At 38.6% G+C, this 18,449-nt stretch overlaps 1 long non-coding RNA gene across 1 annotated transcript; it reads left to right on the top strand.

Moving 5' to 3' along the window:
- Positions 1-1,284: 1,284 nt before the first annotated feature.
- LOC120096617 (uncharacterized) lies at positions 1,285-17,473 on the top strand. The gene is made up of 2 exons (XR_005493282.2): positions 1,285-1,589; positions 8,793-17,473. It is a non-coding gene; the product is annotated as an uncharacterized LOC120096617 (long non-coding RNA).
- Positions 17,474-18,449: the final 976 nt, after the last annotated feature.

The following is an 18,449-nucleotide window of genomic DNA, read 5'->3' as shown; positions in this document are numbered from 1 at the left end:
ATTCTAGGACTGTAGAGTGCCATTCTTGTCATGTAGCCAGAGGTGTCTTTTTCCAGAAGACAATAGTGATCCCTGCTTCTCCATTATCCTCCAGCACACCATTCCCTTAAACTCTTGTTTGATTTCAGCAATTGGATTAGCGATCTTATCTTAATAAAAGTGAAACATGAAGCAGCATGACATGAAAACTTCAAGCTAATAAGCAGGATTTTTGCATAATGTTCCCACTCCTATGCAAATTATCTTTCCCCGTGGGCTCAGTTTCCTTACATATAGAAATTTGGCTGTGTGAAGACACTTTTAATATTGTTTTGTTCCTTGTGTGAGTGTGAGTATAGGAGATACCTGATTCAAAACTGTCAATATGTGATATTTGCCTCTTTTCTTTGGATCGTCATCTGATTTGTTTTAAGCTATAATTGCCCACAAGAGAGACAGGATTAGGAATGGAACTTGTCCCGAAGGAGGGATCTGAACATCTAAGTCAGGAGGACTAGAACCCAGATATGTGTCCTGACTCAACAACTCACCAATACTGGCAGTGTAAAGTCTGGATTGTTTACTTTCCCAGATCATAAGAAACACACAGGGGGTTGGGGATTTAGCTCAGTGGTAGAGCGCTTGCCTAGCAAGTGCAAGGTCCTGGGTTCGGTCTTCAGCTCTGAAACACACACACACACACACACACACACACACACACACACACACACACACACACACAAACATAAATAACGTTGCAAAGACTAAGATAAATCATATACTCAAAAGTAGTATTTGTATTTCAAAGAAGATCATTAAATTATTTTTATAATCAATAAAGGTTTATTTTATTTGTATTTATGTATTTGGCCTATAGAGGCCAAAAGATGGAGTCAGATCTCAAGAATCTGGACTTTCAGGGGGTTGTGAGCCTCTCAGTGTAGGCTCACACTGAGAAATTGAACTCAGATCTTCCCCAAGAGCAGCAAGTGCTCTTAGCCACTGAGCCATCTCTTCTGACCCTCAAAGAACTTTTAACTATTAAGTAAAGTGAACCTGGTTTTTACTTTATTATAGAGATCCTAATCAAATTCTAGCTTGGGTTGCTGCTTCCTGCTAGGATCATCATGGAAATTTGTCACGCACCTAACGTCCCGCCAGCAGGAACGACACGTGGACACTGGGATCCTTCTGTAGCAAAGCGTTTATTACATCTTGAAGAAGAGAGACCCGGAGCCCAGAAAGGTGCTGTTTATAAAACCCTAGCACAATGCGTCCACGCCTGATTGGTCGCTTACCCATGATCTCACTGGCACGCCCCGGGGTGGGCAAAGACTTGGCGCGAACACACTCTTGCACATGCGCACACAGCTAGCTTCCTGAAAGGAAGTCGGGCTGGCGCAGCGGAAGCCAGCGCCATCTTGTAATGGCGAATGCTATCGCGGCTTTCCACAGAAATTAACCTCAATGATAATGGGCTTTAGTGTTCTTTAAAAACAACAAAAAAGTGTCTATTGATTCATTTAATATTGATTGACTACTTAGGTGTTAATATCTGATCTTGCTATTTTTCAACTTAGAATGATATTGACAACAAATTACTAAACTATGTAAGTATGTGATTCTATATAATCTGTTATCATACTATTGTAAGCTATATTTGATAGGAGAATGTAAAGAAAAAAGTCGTTTCAAGATAGAAAACATTCACAAGTATAGCAATCAATGGGCAAGCTGAGTTTTCTGTCTCAAGTAGGCTGTCCGCATAGACAGCATTATGACTTGCCTCAGATAAGTTGGGTTAGCATTGAACATTTTGCTGAAAAGCAGCTTAGCAGGTCCTGAGTTTGCAGTAAACTTAGTGGGTATTTCACTCTGAGTTTGTTTCTGTAGCAGTGAACTTCTAGCAAGAGAGAAATATTAAGTACTGACTATGTTCTTTGCCCAAGTATGATATCTTATGACCTTCAGAAGGTTGGAAATTCTATGTTTTCTAAAATAACAACATCAAAACTGACAATGGTAATAAATAAGAGATAGCTAACTACAGATGACTTAATCGTTTCATGTGTGAATCATAAGTTACTTTTGAAAAATAGCTGACAGTAAGCTTTAGATATGAGCGAGATGTAATTACCTCTGAATTTTCGATGGATGACTACTCATCTATTTAATAATATAGTAACCCGAAAAAGGACAAATGAATGGATGTTTTACATAAAGAAATGTACACTATGTGATGTAGGATGATGACGGATGGCATATGCAATGCAGGCATTATTGTAACTAGTTTAACGGCAGTACCAGGCAATTGGGTTTTACTTGAGGTTGATAAGTTTCCAGTTTTGTGGCCATGAAAAAAATTTTCTTAACTCCTTTAAAATCTGGTTTTCTTTCAAAGAAAGAAACGCTGAATCTGCTTCCATAGAGTTACCATAATAATAGAACTCACACACCGACATTGTCACTGCAATGTTTGGTACATTTAAGCACTCCAAGGATGCATAATCTTTTTATTATTATTCATAAGCTCATTGGAGTATATGGATTACTTTTCTATTGCTGTGATAAAACACCATGACCAAGGCAACTTATAAGAAGAAGAATTAATTTGGGTTACAGTTCTAGATGGTTAGAGTCCATGATGTCAGAGAAGAGAGAGGCATGAAATGAGGAACAGCTGAGTGCTCACATCTCAAACAGGAAATAGTAAACAGAGAGCACACAGGAGATGGCAAGTGACTTGAAAGCCTTAAACACCACTCATGTGACACACCTTCTCCAAGACTGTTCCTCTGGATCCTTCTCAAACATTTCCACCAACTCAGACCCAAGCATTCAAACATATGACCCCAAGAGACCATTCTTTTCAAACTACCACAGTGAATGACAAGAGAGATCAGCAAGCATTAAGAACAGGAAGATTTCTTCTAAATAACTAATTCTCTTAGTCTTATACCTGGCTTCATTTTCTACTTCACACTATTCTTACTTTGTTTGCTCATGTTAATTTTCCATTTCTTTCTGCCTGTGACTCACAGTGGGGTTGGGTGATCTTTGCTGAGAATGTAGAGGGAGCCTGTGGCACAGAAATAGAAAAACACCAGTTAAAACACCACTTTGTATTATAGGCTTCTGAACTCTGGCATCAAACAGAGCTTGTCGGGATCGTCCCCCATCATTTGCTGTTATCTCTGTGACCCTGCACATGTCTCTTGATCTCTTAATCCTCAGATTCTTATCCAGGAAGGAAGAAAATCACAGCTGTGTCCTAGGATCAATCTAAAAGTCCAATGGAATGAAGAACTGTGAAGAATCAATAAAATAAAAGACAAAAAATACAAATAGAAATGGGAACAGACATATGAGCTGCTGCTTTACAGGTTGAGCAACACAAAGGACTATTAGTATAGGGCTGGATTTTCTTCTCTCATAGTAATCTGGAAGGTGCTGGTAAAGTCATCGTGAGATAAATGATTGTAACCAGTTGTTTTCTGTTTTTAACTACTTTTGTTAGGTTATTTATTTACTTTACATCCCTATCACAGCTTCTGCTCCCTCCTCTTCTCCTAGTTCATCCCTCTTACCTCCCTTTACCTTCCTCATCCACCCTGTCTCCTCTTCTCCACAAAAAAGAGGAGGCCTCCCATGAATACCATCCAGACTTGGCATATCAAATTGGAGTAGAACTAGGTGCAGCTTCTCCTACTGAGGCTAGCAGCCCAGTCAGAGAAAGGGAATCAAAGGCATGCGATAGAGTCAGAAAACCCCTGCTCCTGCTTTCCAACCCTCATATGGAAACCCTGCTGCACAATTGTTATATATGTATAGAGGACTATTGCCCTGCTAATTAATGTTGAAGCCCACCATTGCCCAGATAGCCTTTGGGGCTCAGCAAAATATAGAGAACTCCCTTCACGGACAGGGCTTCCCCTCTTCTGACCTTAATTGGGAAGTTCAACCCCACCCCCCACACACATACACACACATACATCTACTTGCAAAATGTCACATAGCCTTAGTTATATTACAAATTCAACTTCCTTTTTCCTGATAAGAAGCTGTTCAGCTAGTACCTAAAATTCCTGAAATGCTTCCCCATAGTAATGAGACATTTTGATACTGTAAACCTTCAGCTAATGATCTTTGTCCATCCTGGACATCCTGACTCTTGTCCCCCAAATTATATAAGCCTTGAATCACCCAAGTAAACTTGATGCTTCTCTCTGCAGCTCCTCCCAGTGTGTCTTCATTTCCATACATATACACAGGGCTTCCAAATCCCTGATCTGTCATCACCGCTGCCTTTGCCCTCATGGAATCATATAGGCCAACATTTCCCAGGGATAGGGAAGGTCAAAGAGGATGTAGATTCTCTGCTCTCTGCTTGGAGGTTTAGTCTCTGTGAGTGTCAATGGGCATAGGTTAGTAGATTCTGTAGGCTTTTTGGGGTGTACTTAATCCCTCTGACTCCCCTTGACACCTCCATTCTCTAAGCATGATTCTCTAAGCCTCACTTAGTATTTCACTGTGGTTCTCTGCAACTGTTTCCATCAGCTTCTCAGTGAAGCCTCTTGGATGACAATTATGCTAGACTCCTGTCTGCACGCATAGCAGGGTATCATGAATACTCCCAGTGGTTGGATTCCTCTCATGGCGTGAAGCTCAAGTGCACCACTCACTGGTTAGCCATTCTCTCACCCTCTGCTTTATCTTTTACCCCTGCACCTCTTGTAGGCAGGACAAATTGTGCGTCTAAGTTTTTGTGTCTAGGTTGGTGTCCTAAGACCTTCACTGGAAGTCTTACCTGGTTCCAGGATATGACCAGTTCAGGTTCAAAATCCCCCGTTGCTAGGAGTGTTAGCTAGGGTCATCCTCATGGGATAAGTTAGAAATATAAGACAATAGAAACTCCCAATTATTTTCTTAAACTGCCAGTATTAAATCTTGGTGAAGATGTGGAAGATTAATAGCAATGAGAAAATTAATTATTACTTACAATTATTTGGGAGAGGGGCATCGTTCATTAACTGATAGAATTAAAGGTTTTGCATGCACTAAGGCCTAGTAAATTTTCTGCCCAGATATCAACATTTTTTAAACCATTTATATATCAAAGGCTCTATCATGTGCTTATTCTCAGAGATTCTATTATGTGATTTTAAACACTGGGAAAACATTTATATGACACAATCATGGATCATTTTCTAGAGGACCACAGCTTTAGAACTTAGTTACCTATGGTCCCTTGTACAGGCATACATACAACTTGTCAATTACTCACACTAGAGACTAATTGAAAGCCATTTTCAGAGGGGTTCCGTACATAACATGATTGATTTCTTGTCTTGGGTTTAGTGAATTTCAGTCTCTTCTGTACCTACCCAGTGACTGCCCTTTCCAACAAGGTTCATAAATTTGCTTTCAAATAAACTCTGCTCATAAATCAGAAATTATACCTTTCATGCATTTAACTCCAGAACTGGACCGTTTCTGCTTTCCTTTGTAAGATCTCATTCTAGTAGGTGAAGCAAAGATGTAGATACATAATATAATATACTACCACATATCTCCACAGTAAAATATTTCAAAACAAGCTCCTTTTTGTCTTTTTGAGACAGAGTCTTGATATGTATGTAGCTTGAACTATCTTCAGATTTGTGATTGGTATGCCTCAAAAATATTTTATTTTCACCTTTTGTTTTTGTTATTTTTTTGTAGTGCTGGTGATGGAGCAAATCTAGAGATTCATACATGACATTTAATCACTCTACTACTGAGTTTTAAACTCTCCCTATAAAATAATCTCTTTTAATCAAGCTCTTATCTTATTTATATTACACCAACAAGAGAAATAGAATTCACCTTCACCATGTGAAACATCACACACACACACACACACACACACACACACACACACACACACACACACAGAGCATATGGGGTTCTCAGGAGTTGAAATCTTGTTGGTTGATGTATCACCTCTTTAGCCTGATGGCTGGTACAATACCTAGACTCAGTTTTCCTTAGCTCTTAATGTTACTATATCAGAATTATTTATTATTATACTCATGAAAATTTGAGAAATACTAAATAAAAATAATAATATGAAAGATGCTACTACATAAGCAGTAATATTTTGTATACACATAAAAGACTAAATGGTGATAGTTCTTTAAAATATGGTTTACTTTGATGAGACACTGCACAAGATGCAAAGTATACATACAGTTCTAGATTGGAGAGAACTAACATGTCTCATAATTGATTGTAAATTTGTTCTTTTTAATTGGAGAAACTCTAGTTAAAAATTGTGTTATGGGCATTAATAAAAAAACAAGATTTTGTATATCATTAGTACTCATTTTCTGTTTCTCATGATAGGCTCCTTAGCAACTTAGCCCTCTGAAGAAAGTATTATTAAGGGCTGCTAACTTTCTACCTAGTTAGTTTTCTCACATTAGGTATGCTGCAATAGCAGATGTGAATGTTTCATTGCAAATTAGTCATAATGTTCCATTATGTAAGCTGAATAGTTATAGCTAAGAAGGTTATAACCAAACAGATTTCAGGCATAAGGATTAAAAGAAACAACAAAAAGCAATACCCCCAACCCCAACATATACATAAACAAAACCAAACCAACCACCAACAACAATGAAAATCCTTGCAAAAGCAATGGAGGTCTGGGGAAATGAATCTGCAATTTCTTCCCATTAGCATGCAACTTCATTTTTGTCTTTATTAGTAGTTCACTGGAGCCATCTGAGCTCCTGAAGCATTGATCAAAGTCCAATGTTAACTCCCTTCTTACACTCTAATAAAAATAATTGTTCACATATATTAAGACCATATTGTGTACCAGAGGCCAAACTAAGGGCTTCCCATTTTATTGGCTGCTTTAAATCAATGCTTTCTGAAGCCGGTTTTCCTGAGAATCTCCTGGACTGCTATAAACAACAGATTCCCAAGGAATGCCTTCTCCTCACCTCCAGTGCTAACTCAAGAGTCTGGGGTAGGTCTCATGCTTGTGCGTGTCTACAAAGCTCCTAGGTAACAGGATTCTGATTCTCCTGATCCAACAGCTCGTATGTTCAGTGGCCCTGCAGCTCATTCCCTCAGTTGGTATATTGCAATTGCCCTCATTTGATATATGAAAAATGAGTGAGACTGAGAAACAGAGTAAGTGGAATTCCCTAGGTCAGGACACAGGGAAATGTGGAGCTAGGACTTGGATTTGCTTGTCACACTCACTTTCTGAAGTGGGGCAAACCGTATACACAGACTCTAGGTTCTAGTTTTGTTTCAATTTGACTTAGTAATTAGTCAGATGTACCTTGGTGAGTTTGATCTAATAACATCCCCCTCTTCCCAAGCTCTTAGGGTAAATAGAACAGAGGGTTTTGGTTTTACCTAAGGAAGCAGAATGGCTGTAGAGACTAGAGGAATGAAACCCTGGTAACATATTCAGGGGACTTGAGAGTGTGCAGTTTCAGCCACAGGTTGCCAGAGTTTGCGAATAGCAGCTGAGCCACTGGCACTAACCCAGGACATCAGCAGGATTGGAGATTTTGAATGGGTAATATTTCTTTGTTAAATACCCCATGCTACAATTAATCATGACTGGAGGTTGTATAGCAATTATCAGCTTATATACCTTCTAGCAATTGCTTTCTTTTCACTTAAACATCTCATTTTCAATGCAAGTGGCTTCCTTGTAGGATGGTTTTGATCTATTTTGAATGTTCCAGGGGTGGTAAGGGTTAGTCGTAGTAGCAGCAAAGGATTTCTTCCATATATTTGTGCTTGTGTCTATAGGAAGAGAGAGCCTGGGCCAATTCTGTGAATCCCAGGTTAGACTAGTTTATAAATCTAGATGTTTCGTGTTTATTTTTGTGTATTAGATGTTAAGGAAGTATGACTTTTGGGACACAGATTTATTTCACATGAACATAGCTCCATAATATGAAAATTAAATTATACAGACCTATTGCTGAAGGCTCTTTCAGATATTATAATCAAAAAGACAATGCCAACCCCATCATCATATAAGTGTTCTTCTTTGTCAAAGTGTTGAGCCAGGAAATGACACAGTACACTGTAAGAGGGGACCTAGTGACTTTTCAGGACTCTGAGAAACCCACTGAATATCAGCTTTTTTTTTTATCTGTTTTGAGCTCAGTATGAATCAATTCTTTGAAGTATATGAATGCCTTCGAAATGATGGTATCTGTGTTTTTGCCTTAGGCACTACAAGCTTGATATCTCTTAAAGTATTTTATTACTCTTATAGTTGTTTTGTATGAATCCTCAAAGGTATATACACAGGATGAATCTATTTGTTGATGTTTAAGTCTTGGGAGCCTCCTAACTTATGTGAACAAAAGGCTTTCTTTTCGGTTTAGTAACATAAATGTGATGGTTGAAAGTATAATTTTAGAATAGGAATGTGTGGTTTTAAACACTATTACTTCCTCCTAAACAGTTTCGTTTTGTCATTTGTAAAACGTGGTCTATATGTTTGTCGAGAAGATAAATGGGTTCATATATGCAGAACATTTAGATAGTGCTAGACACCTAACAAATGTCACATTACATCTAAATGTTAACTCCTGCAACTAGTGCTCGCAATGCCAACTTTAACAGCAGGTTGATGCCCACAACGATCTTTTCTTAAAGTATATGCATTGATAATGAAGTCTTGCAAGTGTCTCATTATTAGGTATGCAGAGTCATAGATGAAAGAGCTCATAGATATAGTAGTATGTTTGAAAACTCATCGACTTTGCTCTAATCTCTTTCACTTTGACAAGGGGAGCCAAAAGAAGTCAGTAACCTGTCTGTATGGCTACAGCTGCAATGTAAGGCATGGCTGGAGACGAAGAAGAGACTATTCAGTGTAAGGAAGAGTTGTAAAAAATTGCTCTATTCTTCTTTCTATATGACTTTCCTTCTAGTGTGGTGTGCAAGTTTTCCTTTTGAATGACTACTGTCTGTGTTTCCTCCTCTTCATCTCATTCTTAAGGTTGGTTAATGCATAGGAGAAGCTGTATTTGTTTCTACCTTTTTGTTCAAAATGGTGCATAAGTTATCTGATATGCACACAGTACAGGAGCAGTTCCCCATCTGTGGGTCACAAAACCTTTTGGGAATCAAATGACAAGAAATGGTGCATATGGTATCTGATATGCACACAGTACAGGAGCAGTTCCCAATCTGTGGGTTACAAAACCTTTTGGGAATCAAATGACAAAAAATGGTGCATAAGGTATCTGATATGCACACAAAATAGGAGCTGTTCTCAATCTGTGGGTCACAAAACCTTTTGGAATCAAATCACCCAGTACAGGAGTCATCTAAGACTATCTGAAAACATAGACATTTATGTTATGATTAATAACTGTAGCAAAATTACAGATTTTAAGTAGCAATAAGAGTATTTTTATGATCAGGGGTGACCATAACATGAAGAACTATATTTAAAGGTTACAGCATTAGGAAGTTGAGAACCAGGTGATATTAAATGGCTGTCTGTAGTGTTGATTGTAGCTTGACTGTCCACCTCTATGATCACCCTTCTTGAAATCAGTCAGGGTTATAGCTCTTTGACAGTCACAACTAAGTTCCAGCAATCTTTTTCTTCCCTCAGCCTTGAAAGAAATTTGACAAGGTTTTATGGTTCAGAAGGTAGATGTGGATATAGACCTCTGTCTTCTTGTCTCATACACATGCATAAAAGGAAGCCACAAGAGCAGCAGGGGGAAGCAGTTGAGTGATACTTTCTATATGTGATGGGAGGGGTTTGTAGTTTGTGTACCCTCTAGATTGCATAGATACAACCAAATCAAGGGCATGCATGTCTTTAAGATTGTGATAAAAGGAATAACGCCTGTCACTAACTAGTTCATACTTACTATAGATGGGCTTCCTATTTCCATCAAAGGCATGCAATTGAAGCCAACGATATGTACCTACCTCAGTGACCACATTTCTACTGAATATACACAGGGCATCCCATCTTAATCAATCAGACCCTACCCTTTTCATATAGTTAAAGGTTCTGCCAATAAAGAAGACTGAAATTATTTTATAATGGTCACAAATGTTTCTCAATTGCAATCAGTTAATCAAATACACTCACACCAATCATGAGTCACATGCAATCCCAGTGTTGCAATTTTTCTCTTAATGTCAGTTATTGAATGCCAAATTATTAAATCCTTCTTTAACTAGAGCACCATCCTTGCAGTGAGAACAGTACCTGTGGCAACTGGCTGCCCTTTCTCAACTCCGTGTGTGACATGAATGCAAGTTGAGTCTAGGGATTGGGATGTTTTTGTGTTTTGTTAAACAGACATCGTATAGCAGCTCTGTTTCATCTGAAGCAGTGCCTTCCTCTGCATGGATGAGTTTGTTTTGTTTGACATAAGCATTAGAGAGAACAAATCAAATCAAATGGAGACAAAATAAGATAAAGGAGATTGAAGGTTATATTTGGTTTTTGATCATTCGAAGACACTTATCTTTCTATATAATGTTAAAATTTCTTTGTTTTCCGATTTCAGCAAAGAGGTTGGTACACATGTTCAAAAAATATTTTTTACAAACGTCATAGTTTTTGATCACAATATCTGAGTCAGTTTCCAAATAAACACATTGTCTCCCATGATTGCAGGAAACAGTGTTAATAGGAATTCTGCCAACAGTTCCGAACTCAAGCCGTGGTCTTGAGCAATGAAATAAATTGTCTGCAATGAAGATATGAATAAATTACTAATAGAGGACTCTTCATTTATCTTTAATGCTTTGCCAAACACCAGCTTGATTGAAACTCTGATAGTTAGCAGAAAGAAGAAAGGGTGTATCTTGACGAAGAATCAAACTAGCAAGGGTAATGGAGTAGAGCCTTTCCATGTGGAATTCCATCTCAACAATCCTGTTTCTTTAAAGGTCGGAAGCTCATACATACTTGGAATTTTTGCTCTCTGCCTTTGATTTAAAGCGCAAAATCAAAAGCTTGTTCTATGAAAAGAAATGCACTCGAGCAACCCAGGAATGTGCTGAAGCCTTTCTACAAATTAATCTCTTCTTTAGTGCAGGGAAACATGCAGACCATTCAGGGACAGTGGGAGGAGCTGGGGCTTGAATTTGAGCCAAGCTTAATGAGGAATTGGAGGCAAAATGGGATTGAACTGTACCTTGTTAACTGATGAAAGCTGTGAATGAGCTAGACTTACTCGCCAAGAATTCCTTCCTTTTGTTGCAATTAACTATAGGGAATACTTTTGAGATAGTTTTTGTGATCTTTAAACACTAAGATATGATTTTAAAATATGTTTATGTTTAAAACTTAGGAAGGAGGTCATTTATTCATTCTCATTTGTAATGTGGCTGCTAGTTTTGAAGACACACTGCTTCAAATTTCTGTAGACTTGGTTGTCTGACTTGAAATCTATATTACTAACCACTCTATGAGGTGCCAGAGGGAAAAGCAATGTTAATCACTGGCTGTGTCTGGGGGCCTCACATTCCAGCCATTGCTGCTGAAATCTCTCAGCCACAGCAGGGAAAGCAGAAACCCAGGGGCCAAGCATGCACTAGGCATTGAGCTGCAGATCTCTCAGGCACTCATTCCTCTTAAGAACCAGCACATACCTTTCCCAGGGAGACTGATTTACGGCGCGAATACTGTTTACTCTGCAAATTTCTTCTATAGAAAACGTGGTGAGCAGGAATCCTGGTAATACCGAGAATGGATGTTCAAATGGGACTTGGGAAGGCTGGGCTTTAGGACAAAGAAAAATCTTCTTGAACGACTTATTAAAACACCCCATGGCCCAATTTTCCTTGTTGTGAGCTTGAGATGGGACCTGCACATTGAGCTGTTGCAAAGCATTGTGTGATTTATAATAGTTTTAATATGGTTCTTTTTTTTTTTTTTGGAGCTGGGGACCGAACCCAGGGCCTTGTGCTTGCTAGGCAAGTGCTCTATCACTGAGCTAAATCCCCAACCCCAATATGGTTCTTAAAGGCAAGGTAGGTGTCTAGCACCTTCTAATTGATAGATCAGAAGACACACCTCATTTTGGTGGATATATTCTTCTCTTAAAAGTCTGAGCACTGAACTCTTTATGAACAGAATAATCATGTGCATGCAAAAGTCACTGGGTTGAGTATGAAATTGATAAATGGGAACTGGGTTCCGAATCTCAGTAATTAAAAATCAAGTAAGAATAGACTTGAACAGAAGCTCAAGAAGGACATTTTTAGTGTTGAAAATATAAGTAAATTGTAAAACACAGCAACAAGTTATAAGCTCCAGCTGCTGCCCAGAGGACAAGTGGAGAAGAGAGTGAAAAAAACAAGCCTCACTGTTCAAACTGGCATGGGGGTCAGACACATAATGGACACACATCTACATGGTAGAAGGAAGGACTTAGAAAAAGAGTAAGAGTGTCCCAATATTGGAGAAGGCCAAAGTGTTAAAGAAGTATTAAGGCTTAGATAATACAGAAAGCATGCAATTTTACCTTTCAGAAAAACTCAGAAGATCAGGCAGATGTGTGAAGCTACATTGTATGTGTGTGTGTGTGTGTGTGTGTGTGTGTGTGTGTGTGTGAATGATAAGCCCAGTGTCTCATCGTGGAGCTCAGTTTCCTCCTGTATCTGGCATAGCTGAATGAGGAACCTACAAGCATCACAGAAAGTGTCATTGCTTTATCATTTCTGCTCCCATTTGGCAAAGGAGAGTATGGTATAGGCACTGGTGGCCTGGACCTCTGTCCTTCCCTCATCTTCTATAATCATTGATCTCTCTGAGCTTCTGACATTTTGTCCTCGCTTTGCTCATTCCGTTTGGGATAAACAAAGAGGAAATTTTGCTAAGATTATGTCATCTTTCTTGGTTCAAGACTATGCATGGGTTAAAAGAGTTCTCAAAAAGTAATGTTTGCTCTTTTGAGTAAGAGCTACTTCCTGTCAGTCCCCTGATGGCATTTGATTCCTTTCAATCCACATTCACTAATTTACAGAAGATATAAAAGTGGATATCATGTATGCCTAAATCTGACCATGAACTAAGTTTATATGCATTTGTAAGGGAATAGTTTGATCTTGTTTGAGGCAGAATTTTTAAACAAAAAACATTTATAATTTTTCTTCTATGATATATACATACCCATGGGAAGGGGAAGGAAAGCAGCTATCTTCTCAGAAAAATGACTTTTTAAGTAACCACAAATAGACCAAGAGGTCTATAAGAATATACTAAAAACTGCAACGGTAATATGTTTAGTGGAATAGGGGTGTGTTCATTAGAATAGGATGCCAGCCCTGTGAAGATGGAGTTCTTGAATTCCCAGTGAATATATGTATTCCAATTCTATGACTAAGGAGCTCAGAGATGCAAGCTGAGGAGGAATGTATGACTTTTGTCAAATTAGCTCTTAGGGAAGAACTTGCTAATGTCCCTACAGTTCAGGAGCTAAATTGACATATCTATTTCAGGCATTGCAAGGGGCAGCATACAGGGGGCAGTATAGGTCCAATGCTAAATTATTCCCAAAAGTTTCATGGAAGGTAATGATGCTGTTATTATTTTTTTCCCAAAGAAACTTATGAACTGATGAAGAATTTACCCAAGATACAAACCTATACAATATGGCTCCACATATAAACTGATGATTCCACAGGGTTTATAGGGGGGGGAAACAATGTTAATATAATAAAAAGCATTTTCTGGATGAATTTAATTGTATTTCCTCCTTCTACAATATCATACATTTGCCTCGATATTAGAATAACTCAGGAGAAGTTTTATGTCTAGACTTCTCTTTCATCCCAGAAAATCCTCAGCAATTACAATTGGGCTCTTTTAGAAAGGGAGACAGAAAAAAAAAAACCTGTAGGATTCCTATACGATATATTAAAAGGACATGTTCTTTTTAAGAAGGAAAGAATTCACTTTTTAGTAGCTATACATCTGGTGTGAAAATCATTTTTGAAGCAAATCAAGGACCCTTTTAAAGTTGAGATGCATTTATTTGCACAAAGTCTTTACAGGACTGGTCCATGTCAACCAGTAGTCTGGGATGCTTGGGAGCAAAGGCAAGTATTTCAAACTATATTTAGAACAGTAAATCAACTTGAACATCTACTCTCTGTGAGACGTCATGAAATCTCTTGGGAGTTTAAAATATGTCACATTGGTCTTTCTTTTTTTCTTTCCACTTTCAAAGGAGTCTTTGGAAAGAATAGATAATAGGTGGCAAATTATAGCCTACACTGTGGTTGGGCTATGTGGTTTTTCTTAGTGGAGCCGATTGGAGAGGCCAGATGCTTCACGTTCTGGTCTGCTCTGATGTTGAACAGGCCCTGGCCTTGTTCCCGAGGCCTGGCTGTGGATGTCTCTGGACCAGGCTATCTTGTAGATCAAATAAATTCTTCAAGAAGATCTCTTCCTAACCTCGTAGGATTACCCTGCCTTTCTGGGACTGCAGTTCCAACTGTAGAAATAGTAGTTCCCATGAAAGAAGAGTGTGAAAGTATCAAAGGCTAAAGGGTTGGGGGAGAAGCAGAGGAATGCATGTCATGCGAGATTATTAACTATAATTTCTGATGGAAAGTTCCAAATTTCCTTTGAACAACTGCCTTGGGGCAAGTCCTATAGGAAGCACAGAGCTCACATATAATATGTCATTAACTGGGCTTATGATTTCCTTGGAGTGTTTATAGGTTGGGTTAGGATGTGGAATGCATAAGCCATATACAAAATCACAGTGCATTTATTGCTTCCTCTGCCAGTCCACTGGGGGAAAGTCATGAAGCTTGCAGAGGCATCTCCGGTATGCTTGAAAACTAAGCTTTTACCTTTATTTAACCTCAGAAGCTACATCTGACCTAGCAAGTCCTATAAAGCTATTGTGATAAACATTCTCAGAGCCTGGAGACATGTGGACACTCCTATTGTGGATAAGTAAAACTTCTCTGTACCTCAGACATCTTTCCTCAGCCTTCCTTATGCTTGACAGTAGGAAGAGATACTGTTTCTGGAAAATAAAGAAAAAACAACATTAGGTTGGCTTGCATTAGTCATTTCTGATTTATTGTATTTGGTGAGCTGTAGCTATAGAGAAATTATGGGTTGAATTGGTATAAGTCCAGTGCTAATGGGACCAAAGTTCATTGGTCTGGTTTATTTCTTGGTGACTATCATAACTCTGACTCTATCTGGCACAGGTTCCCTTTCCCATCAGGATCATGGTATTCTCAGAACCTTCTTGGGATCATGATGAGACCGATGTTCTGATCAAGTGACTGAAGCCAACTGCATTTTTCTCTGAGACCTGGAACATGTTTAAAATCTGTGTACTCAATTTCTTTTCTAAAGAGGTTGGGAAGATATTGAACTTATTCCCTCCGCTACATGCTTCTCTAGCATACAACAGCAGGGCACACCATCCATTTATTCTCTTTGTCAGGTGATATCCTAGACTCAGAGAAATCCTTATTGATTTACCAGGCCATCAGAATAGACCTACTAACAAATATTTTTAATATCAAACAGTATTAATCTTACTATTAGGTGGTATTATAGGAAGTAAACAAAACACTAAAACACTGGACACTTGGCATTAACCTGATCTTCCTTGTAAGGTTAGTATTGAACTCCACCTTCCCCCAAACCCTGAGAAGCAGGTCCTACCTCTGTATCCAGCTGATGGCAATGGAGGGAAGAGAAAGAATAAGCCAGTTTCCTCACCAAAGGCAGCAACAGCTCAAGTAAAAAGCCAGGGATGGCTTCAGGTCACTCCAAAGACAGTGGTGAAATAACCATTGCTGTGTTCAATTTGCTTGACTTCTGTAGAATATTTGCCACATGTGGATTTCTCCAATTTAGAAAATCAGAGGTTCAATTATTGAAAAACAGTAAAGTAGAGACAGTGTAATTCTGTGTGAATACTTCCTTTCCCAATGTTTTAGAAACAGACAATATGAAGCTGTCCAACAGCCATTTCTTCGGTCTCCTTTATAAATACAGTAAATGAGATCACCCTGGGCTCATTTATCCTTGTTGGGGAAAGTTCTAAATTACTCCTCTTGAGACTTTCCACTTAGAGCTGGTTTGTCTAATGGTAGATTGACAAATTAACAGACTGAAGCTTCAGTCTCCTTTCATTTTGGTGAGGATCAATTGCACCTCTGGTTCTTAGTAGCTTTATAAAAGAATTCTTAATCCAGAACCTTGAACTGCCAGATATATCTTCAATACTCCTTACAAAGCATACAATAAATGTTAAATATTAGCAATATTGATGCCAAGAACTGAATTTTCCTCTCAAGGTGATATGCTGAAGTCTTAGTTCCCACTGTGAATGTATTGGGAGATAAACAGTACATTTTGGAACTCAATCTGAGTAGCTAGCTTTTTAAGAATACAAGTAGCTGTTTTTATTCATTTGACCAACACAACTGTAGGAGAACAGAGTGAGAACCAGCCTTCTAGACAGGACACCCATGTGCCACAAGATCTCAGACACTATGCAACAAATTTTGCTTGTTTCATCTACCCAGTCTCTAGTGTTTTAGTTTTAGTCAAGCAGAATGAATTGCTGTAGAGCTGTTTTCCTTCTTGTGTGGGTGTGTTTTTCATTTAACATTTAATTGCTTCCCTTGTTTTTGTTCATTCCTTTTGTTTCTGTTCCTTCAGCCTGCCCTGCCTTTTCTTTAATTTTGACACCTCTTTATTTCCCTCATGATTCTCAACATTAAGCATAATAGCAATGTTAGACGGCCAAGTAGCCTTATTTGGGGACACCATTTACATGATTCCCAGGCCTTTTCTTATTAACTTCCTCTGGAGAGTTGTGTAAGTCATTTCATAATTGTGCTGTTTTCTATCTTCCTATACTTTTCAGCATCCCGCCCTCCACTCTTTGATGCTTTTGCTTTTCTAGCCTACATATTTAGAACCTGGATGCTTCTTATCCGTGTCCAGATATTTGCCCATTACTGTGGGCCTACATACCATGTAATAAGACACTGGCACTCCTTATTGTAGACAGAAATATCTTTTTTTTACACTGCTATGACTAAATTCTGTCCTACCAAAACCACACATTGTAGTCTTAATCCCTAGATTCTCAGGGCATAACTTTATTTGGAAGTAGACCTTATGAGAGACAATGAAGCTGTAAGGGTAAGCCCTAATTCAGTCTTATTTGAATTACTAAAAGAAATGGCAATTAGGATGTACAGTGATGACTCAGACAGGCAAGCACACAAGCACATGAAAACAGACCTTCTGGATTGATGTCATTTTCAAGCAGAGGAGAAAAACTGAACTGTCTCCTTCATACTGGTCTTCACACCTCCAGAAGCTTTGAAAACTTGTGTCATGGTCAAAAAGACACACACACACACACACACACACACACACACACACACACAGAGAGAGAGAGAGAGAGAGAGAGAGAGAGAGAGAGAGAGTGTTAAGGCATCTCCACCAATTTAACACATGCCCACTACACTCTCTGGCATTCTGGCAGACAGAGCATTTAGACACGTGGCATGGCCTTTGTGGGAAGACTCTCACAGAGCCTCTGACATCAGAGAAGCCCATATTCTACTCTAAATTTATTCCAATAAGAACCATTTTTTCTAGTCTTCCTCAGAATCCTAAAATCAATGTAACCTTAGGTATTATCCATCCCAAATTCTTCATCATATATATGAAGAAATGAGATAGAGACAGAAGAACCGAATGTCCCTAAGCCACTTGTTAATCAGTTACTGTCATCTTCCTGTTCAAAAACTCTGCCCTCTGGTTCTACTTTGCACCTGTAAAGTATTTTGTTCTGTTTTTCTATTCATACCACAAACTCTATTGTGTTTTTGCTTCCTGTCCTTCAGTGTTCATGTGTTTATCATGTTAAAATAATTTTTTATTGCTGTAAATATTTTGGTGTGTTCTCTGTTCATCTGGGCATATGTTATTAACTGTGTAGGATTATTTTGGGGAGGCGTATGTGTAAAAAGCTTTTACCACTTTGTTTGTTTATTTATTTATTTATTTATAATTTATTTATTTTTTACTCAGTTAAAGATTTGCAGAAGTCTTCACCTACCCTTTTCAGTTCCATCACAAGGTGCTTTTTGCTCAAGGAAAACAGGCACATTTTTCTTTATTAAATGTACTGGGCTGGTAATTTCAGATCTTAATTAGATTATGGTTGCTGTCCTTGAATTTTACTCTGTGTTACTAACCATGATCACTTCTTCCCTCCACATCAACACAGAAAAGAAGGTCCCTGGCTGTTTCTTGTTTTACTTTAGCTTTTCTGAGCTACAACAGGGCTTTTGTTGTCCCCTCAAGGGGACTGTTGCTGGCTTTTGCAGTCTCCCAGTGGCTTTATCAGATAAGAGTGTTGGCAGAGCTGAGGTAAGTGCTCACTTGTCCTATGTTGATGCTA

This window comes from Rattus norvegicus, chromosome 14, assembly GCF_036323735.1.
Source record: "Rattus norvegicus strain BN/NHsdMcwi chromosome 14, GRCr8, whole genome shotgun sequence".
NCBI lineage: Eukaryota > Metazoa > Chordata > Mammalia > Rodentia > Muridae > Rattus > Rattus norvegicus.
This window is presented reverse-complemented; position numbering and strand designations above follow the sequence as displayed.